Source organism: Eptesicus fuscus, chromosome 12 (assembly GCF_027574615.1).
Source record: "Eptesicus fuscus isolate TK198812 chromosome 12, DD_ASM_mEF_20220401, whole genome shotgun sequence".
Taxonomy (NCBI): domain Eukaryota; kingdom Metazoa; phylum Chordata; class Mammalia; order Chiroptera; family Vespertilionidae; genus Eptesicus; species Eptesicus fuscus.
Window position 1 is genome coordinate 52,025,903 of NC_072484.1, and position 7,208 is coordinate 52,033,110.

Sequence of the window (7,208 nt, forward strand, 5' to 3'; positions counted from 1 at the left end):
GATTATGACAGCAATACCTACAGCTCCAAGAAAGTCACCATCATTGTGCTAGACTTCCCCTTCTAAATACACTCGATCCTATCACATTCCTTTGGAAAAAGTAAACATCTCATGCCTCATCTACTTGTAATATATTTTCAGAAGCAACTGATTATTCCTGGGGTCTAAGAGTGAAATATTTACTAAGACTGGGACTGGGATGGCTCCTGAACACTCAGGCGAGGGGAAGTTGGTGGGTGAGTGGGCTATTTTTAGGATGGCTGTTTTGTAAGCACCTCAGACTGTGATTTGTATTTCCCGTATTTCCTGACAGTAGAACATTAAGGACGTGTTAAGAAGCAGAAACCTGCTAACTTTGTGGATTAGTCAAGCAGTTGGTAGTCTAACAATGTTATGATTGGCTAGAACACAAAATAAATATAATAGGAGAATACAAATTAATGAAGATGTCGGTTGCTCTTTTGAATACATTCCAAATTTAAGCAATAGAGGTAATCTTTAATTTCTGGTTCCAAAAGATTAAAAGTCTTACTGTCTCTTACTGCACTATTCTTTCAACTGCTCTAGGATTTTTTATGTTTTTGCCCAAATTTAGCAACCATTTATTGCCATCAGGACCAAGCCGGAATGCTCTGCTCAGACCATGCAGTGATCTGGGTCTACATCCGTCGCTTGACCAGGGCCTTTATTGGTGCTCAAGGCAGCAGCTGTGCCCTCCTGGCTTGGAGAAAACAGAACTAGTGACATATGGTTATCAAAGCATCCAAGGAGCCGGGCTGGAACAGGAAGCGACCACCATTGCTCCATGGGCCTTGAGATCAGGAGCACTTAGAGAAAATCTGAACCATGGCTCAGTGTGTAATTAGGCCCTCAGGGTAAGGATGGGAAGAAACAGACAGGAGCATGGGATGGGGCGCTGTCGTCCAGCAGAAGCATGAAGAGCAGGCTGCGGATGGACAGGTGTTTGGGGTTTTAGCAGTGCCCTCTCTGTTCCCTGGGGGGGGGGAAATTGTTTTAAAACTTGCAGAAAAAAATACCACTGAAGCCCCCCACAGGTGGTCTCATTGCTCAGTGGTAATAACATTTCAGTTTGTATATCAAAGAATGGAACAATGATATAGTTTCCATTTAAGATAGAAGAATTTTCTATCGCATAACTAAAAGCATATTAATTAAACGTGTCTGGCACTTAGTGGCCAATAAAAGTATAAATATTTAAAAAACTAGTCATTAAGGAACAAAATGCAAACATTCCAAATAGATTAGGACTGTGTTTTTTAGTTTTGTTTTTTAATTTTTTTTTGTCTGTTTCTGATGTTATGACATGAACCTAAGTGCCATTGACACTTTAGTGTATGTGATGAGCCCAAACCCAACAGTGTATAGTGTCGCATTTTAAAAGTGTATTTGCCAAGAAATCATGCTTATATCACCTAATTATTTTAAAATGCATTAAATGAAAAATACCACTGTTTCAATGGAGACAGCCAAAATGCGTGTATGTATATATGTATATATCCTATATAATAAAGAGGGAATATGCTAATTGACCATCACACCCTCACAAGATGGTGGCGCCCACAGCCACAAGATGGTGGTGCCCAGTCCCCTCAGCCCTGCCGGGGGCCTCATTCATCCCCCACTGACTGAGGCTCAGGCAAGCAGGGCCAGCCCAGGTGCAGGCAAGCCTCAGATGGCCGCTGCCCAGCCACCCAGGGCCAGCTTGAGGCTCAGGCAACCAGGGCCAGCCGAGGCTTGCACTGCTGGCAGTAGCAGAGCAGAGGTGTGATGGGGGCATCACCTTCCCCTGATCACCAGGTCGCCTCCTGCCCCTGAGGGCTCCTGGACTGTGAGAGGGGGCAAGCTGGGCTGAGGGACCCCCCCCTTTCCAGTGCATGAATTTTCATGCACCAGGCCTCTAGTATATATCATAAAAAATGATCAATCTTCGTGCTCAAATGAATGTTAGTGAAATCTTTAATAGCATACTGATCAAAAACACCTTTTAAACTTACCATTGCTTCTTCATTACAAATTGATTGTTAGATTTGCAAAGCTCTCCTGGGGTGCTTGCGATTAGAGACACTGCACAGGGAGCTTGGAGGCTGAGCAGAGGTCAGACCCTGTGCAGCCTGTTCGATAACGAGCCCTTCCTTCTCCCTAGCCACAAACATGCTTGCATTTCTTCATCTGTGCGGTGGAGAGAGATTGCTCAATGAGAAAGCTCTCTGATTGAATTAAGATGCTCTCTTTAGATTTTGGGCCAACTTCCTTTATTGCCCAGTCTTCGTACCAACTTCAGGAAACACTTTTAGCTTAGCCCTGGTGCCCATGAGCGACAGGGCTGGGGAAGAGGAAGTGAGGAAAGGAGGAGGGCGGTTCCACCAACAGGACCAGCCCTGCCTGAAGAAGTAAACGTCCCTGGAGTTTAGAGAAACGTGAATGTATCAAGGCCGATGATGCAGCATTTGCACAAACACAGCTTGGGTCTGATTGAGGCTCAAAAAGCCGTGACTTCACGGAGCTGAGCTCACAGTCCTGTCGCTGCTGAACTCTGTGCTGATTCACACCTGGCCTGTGAGCCCTCACCTGCAGGCCAGGAGGCTCCGTCCTGCATCGACGCAGGTGTATTTAGTTACACTTCACATCCACACGTGAAGAGCAGACTTGCTGTCATCTCATCCACTTCTCAGCCGTGTGGTCCTGGGAAACCCACTTTTCCTCTCTGTGCCCCATTTCCTCACCTGTCAAGTAGGGTCAGTAACTGCACTTGCCTTTATCATTAGAGCAGGAACCCAGTTAACAGCCGGGAAGTACTGAGAACGATGCCTGTCACATGGTACACTGCAGAGTGTCTGTCATAAAATAAGTGTCCAACAGATCCATTCATCTCCTGAAGCACTGGACCCGTCAGGGCGCATGGAATCGGGTTTCCTGGAGAGTCAGGTCTTTCCCTAACTCTGACTGTCGTTACCTTTCCTGGGGCACAGACTGAAGTAGCACTGTGAGCTGAAAGTGTCCCAGAGGAAAAAGGACAGACCCAGAGGAAAGCAGCCCCAAACTGGGGTGCATGAGCAGAAAGGCGTCACTTGGGTACCGTCGGGTCACAGGATGCTAGGGAACACAGCAAACCTCGGGGCTCCGGGGATGGGCCTCCAGAGAGAAGCCGCCTGTGGGAGTCCAGAGTTCCCTTCCTGCCCGACTGGTCAGGGGACCCCGCAACCACCATTTTCCCTGCTTTCCTGTCTGTCCACCCGGGGCACGGAATGACCGACAGTTCTTACCTTAATAACAACTCTTCATTCCTCAGTCTCTCTCCTCTCCAGACAAAATAGTTTCCTCTAATGTTTTCTCAGCAGCCCTCTTCTCTAAACTTTAATGAAACATAGCTAGGAATATGATAAGCCGTCATTATTGAGCTGCTGAAGCTTCGTTTGAGTTTTCAAGTTCAGAATTTTTGTGAATTCATCATCAGAATTTCCACTTATCAAAAGGTCAATGCTGAAAGCAGGGTGGGGTGGGAACAGGGCGGCCCCACCCTCTCCAGCAATGTTTCCCACTGGTTTTGCCAAAATTCCCTCGATGCTGTGGCCTCTTCCCATTCCTTGGGATGGTTCTGGTACCGAAATGGGGTTTCCACAGTTTTCCCCACTCCCCAGGGGCAAGGACATTGCTCCGAGCTTCCAGTGGGCTTGAAACTGCATGCTTGTATTGCTAAGCTCTCCACTGAAATGTAAAAATCTGTTTATTAGCTTTGAAAACTATGCTACTTAAAATGTTGAAAAGTATCCCAGTGATCCAAGTTGAAAGAAAAGCCACCGTCATGCAGATGGCTGAAATGAGACTGTGTCCATTTGTCCCCTTCAAATTCAGGACTGCTGTTTGAACTTGCAGTTGACCACCTTCGCCAGTGCAAATGCAACCGTGTGTGGGACACACCCAAGCTGGGAGCAGCTGTAGGTCTTCAACATCGCTGTGTGCAGATAACCCATTCAAACGGCCAAGGCACCCTTTTGTGCTTGCCCCGGGACAGTGAAGTCTAAAGAGCCCTTCCCTTTATTTTCGCTGTTATAAGGTAGACAAGTGCCTGGTGTGTGTGGCTCTCCCATGTCGCTGTTGCTGCTGACGTGTGGCTTGGAGATGCCTTTTCCAGTGAGCAGAGAACCTCCATTCCCAATCCATTCCTCACCTTTAATCCGGGGAGGCTGACAGAGCCCCTCTGAGTCATCTGGCTGCACAGATGCAGAGCCAGAGCTGGGAGAAGAAGACCTGACGGGGCTGGGTGTACAGGTGGGTGAGGAGCGCCCGGTCAGCAGAGCTCTGGGCTGTTCCAAAGCCTCACGTGGCTGCTTGTTTTCTCGCTGATAAGCAAGTTATACCTTCCGATTCTGTTGAACTTGAAGTCAAGCCCCGCCTCCTTGTATTCAGAGAGGACACATCGCCCAGACATCGATACACAGTGCCATCCGCACCCCCAGGGGAGCCGGCACTGCACTTCCGCAGGTGGGCACTCACCCACACTTGACTGTGCTTTCGGAGTAAGGACTGCTTTTCTTTTCCAAAAGTATTCGTGATGTAGAAACATTTACTTTGCATTAAAAGTTAAACAGCATGCAGAACCCTACAAATCCAGGAGGAGTTTGTTACCATTGTACCTTTCAATCCTGGGCAGCGGATTTCCTCCTTTGCTTTCTCGTGGGGTCAGTGGAGAAACACCTGTTGAAGCTGTCGGTTCCTATCCCCCATCAGCTGGTAGAGTGAGTTCCGTGAACTGGAGGCTACAAGCAGCAGAGTCCTAGCCTGTGGCCGAACCCGAGGCCAGAAGTTCAAGGTGCAGGTGGCAGCAGGCAGTTCCTCCCGGGCTCTGCAGGAGGGCTCCTGGCCTCTCCCAGCGTCTGGGGGCAGCTGGCAGCCCTCATCAGCCTGGGCTCCAGTCTCTGCCTCTGTCACCACATGGCATTTTCTCTGTGTGTCTGTGTCCAAATTTCCCTTTTGAACTCTGTCCCCATTAAACAACGACTCCCCAGCCCCAGCCCCCGGCACCCACCCTCTCCTTTCTGTCTCTATGAATTTGGCTACTCAGGGTCCCTCGTATAAGTGGAATCATACAGTGTTTGTCTTATGTGACTGGCTGATTGTACTGACATCATGCCCTCCGGTTCATCCTCGCTGCAGGTGTGTCTGAACTTCCTGTTTAAGACTGGATCATATTCTGTTGCTCAAGCGACTCCTAGACACCAGGGCTTGCAAACGGCTGGTGCTGGTGCTGCAGGCCTGGGAGGGGTGGCCAGGCTCGGGGCCCAGCAGGTGGACAGGACACTCATTCGTTCTCGGTTCTCACTGTTCCTCTTGAGGGCCACAGCAGGTCTGTGTCTCCACCTGACAAAAGAGGACAGGCCCAGTGGCTTCCCCGAAGTGAGACAGGCAGTCAGTGTCTGTCTGAGTGCCCTGCCAGATGGTGAGACCTGGGGAGCAGACCCAGCTCGCCGTCCTGCTCCCAGTTTCACCTCGAGGTGCCCCGAGATTGGCCACTTGGGAGGGTTTCTAGGAGTTCGTGTATGGACTGTAGGCTATGGGTCACCCAAGTCGAGGTGCACACCCTGCTCAGCAGTATCATCTGGCCTGGAACCTGGATTGGGACAATGAGCCCTTAGTGAGTCCTGGTGTCCTCATCTCTAATGTTGGTAAAATAGCAGTATTCACTCCATAGGCTGATTTGAGAATTCAGACCACAGCCCTAGCTGGTTTGGCTCAGTGGATGGAGCGTCGGCCTGTGGACCAAAGGGCTCCCGGTTTGATTCTGGTCAAGGGCATGTACCTTAGCTGCAAGCTCCTCCCCGGCCCGGGCCCTGGTCAGGATGAGTGCAGGAGGCAACCCATCCATGTGTTTCTCTCACATCGATGTTTCTCTCTGTCTTCCCCTCACTTCCACTCTCCCTAAAAGTCAATGGAAAAATATCCTCTGGTGAGGATTAACAACAACAAAAACAAAACAACCCCCCCACCACCAACAAATACTATATGTGGAAGTAGTAAGGGCTCAGCAAGGAGGAGCCAGCATTAATAGTATTAGAAGCATAATTTAAGTGGGAAATCTGTGAAGTGTGGTCCATCCATATATTTCAATTTCATGCAGCCATTAAAAATTGTGTTTACATTTTTTCGGAGGAGGAACCAAGATGGCGGCATAGTTAAACAACTAATCTGCTGCCTCACACAACAATTTTAAAAATACAACTAAAAGACAAAAACGTCTACCACCCAGAACCACGGGAAAGCTGGCTGAGTGGAAGATTTACAACTAAGAAGAGAAAGAAGCACAATCGCTGAAAAGCTGAGGTCCGGAGGCACGCGAATCGGGCCGGCGGCGGGCGGCTGGGTGCGCGGCTTTTCTTCAACCCGCAGGGAGACAAGCTCCCGATCACTCTGAAATCCAGTTTCTGGGGACACTCGGGGGACCCAGGCACCTACGGGGAGAAGCTGGACTCTCGGCCATCGGGTCGGAAAGTGAGAGTGACTTTTGCAGTGGTGCGCCCAGCAATCATTGTTTACTGCGCTGGAGCGCGGGGCGCAGGGACTTGGAAACGTGGAAAGGCAGAGACGGCTGATGGCAGCCATTGCCGTTGGCCACGCCCCAGCCTAGTGACGTCCTGAGACCCCGCCCAGCCCTGAGGCCCCGCCCCGCACATTCTACAAACCCGCCCCGGCTCCACACAGCGGCTTTTGCATATAAATGGCCTGTTCTGGAGCAGCTTAACCAACTGCAGCTCCAGTCAGACTGCTCCAAAACCGCCCAAGCAAAGGAGGAGAAAACTAGCCCTTGCTGTAGCTCCTGCTGGGGGACACACAGTACACAAGGGTACACCAAGAGTGTCCACCTCAAGTAACTGGGAGGCTGACCCGTTGAACCAATAGGACACCTAGTACACAAAACTACCCTACCAACTTAGGGAAGCAGAGAATATGAGAAGGCAAGGAAACAGATCACAAACCAAAGAAATGGAGGAGAACAAGCGACTGGACATAGAGTTCAAAACCACGGTTATAAGGTTTTTCAAGAATTTCATGGAAAAGGCTGATAAATTCCATGAGGACCAACTAGAAATTAAACATACACTGACTGAGATAAAAAATATTATACAGAGACCCAAAAGCAGACTAGAGGATTGCAAGAATCAACTCAAAGATTTGGAATACAAAGAGGCCAA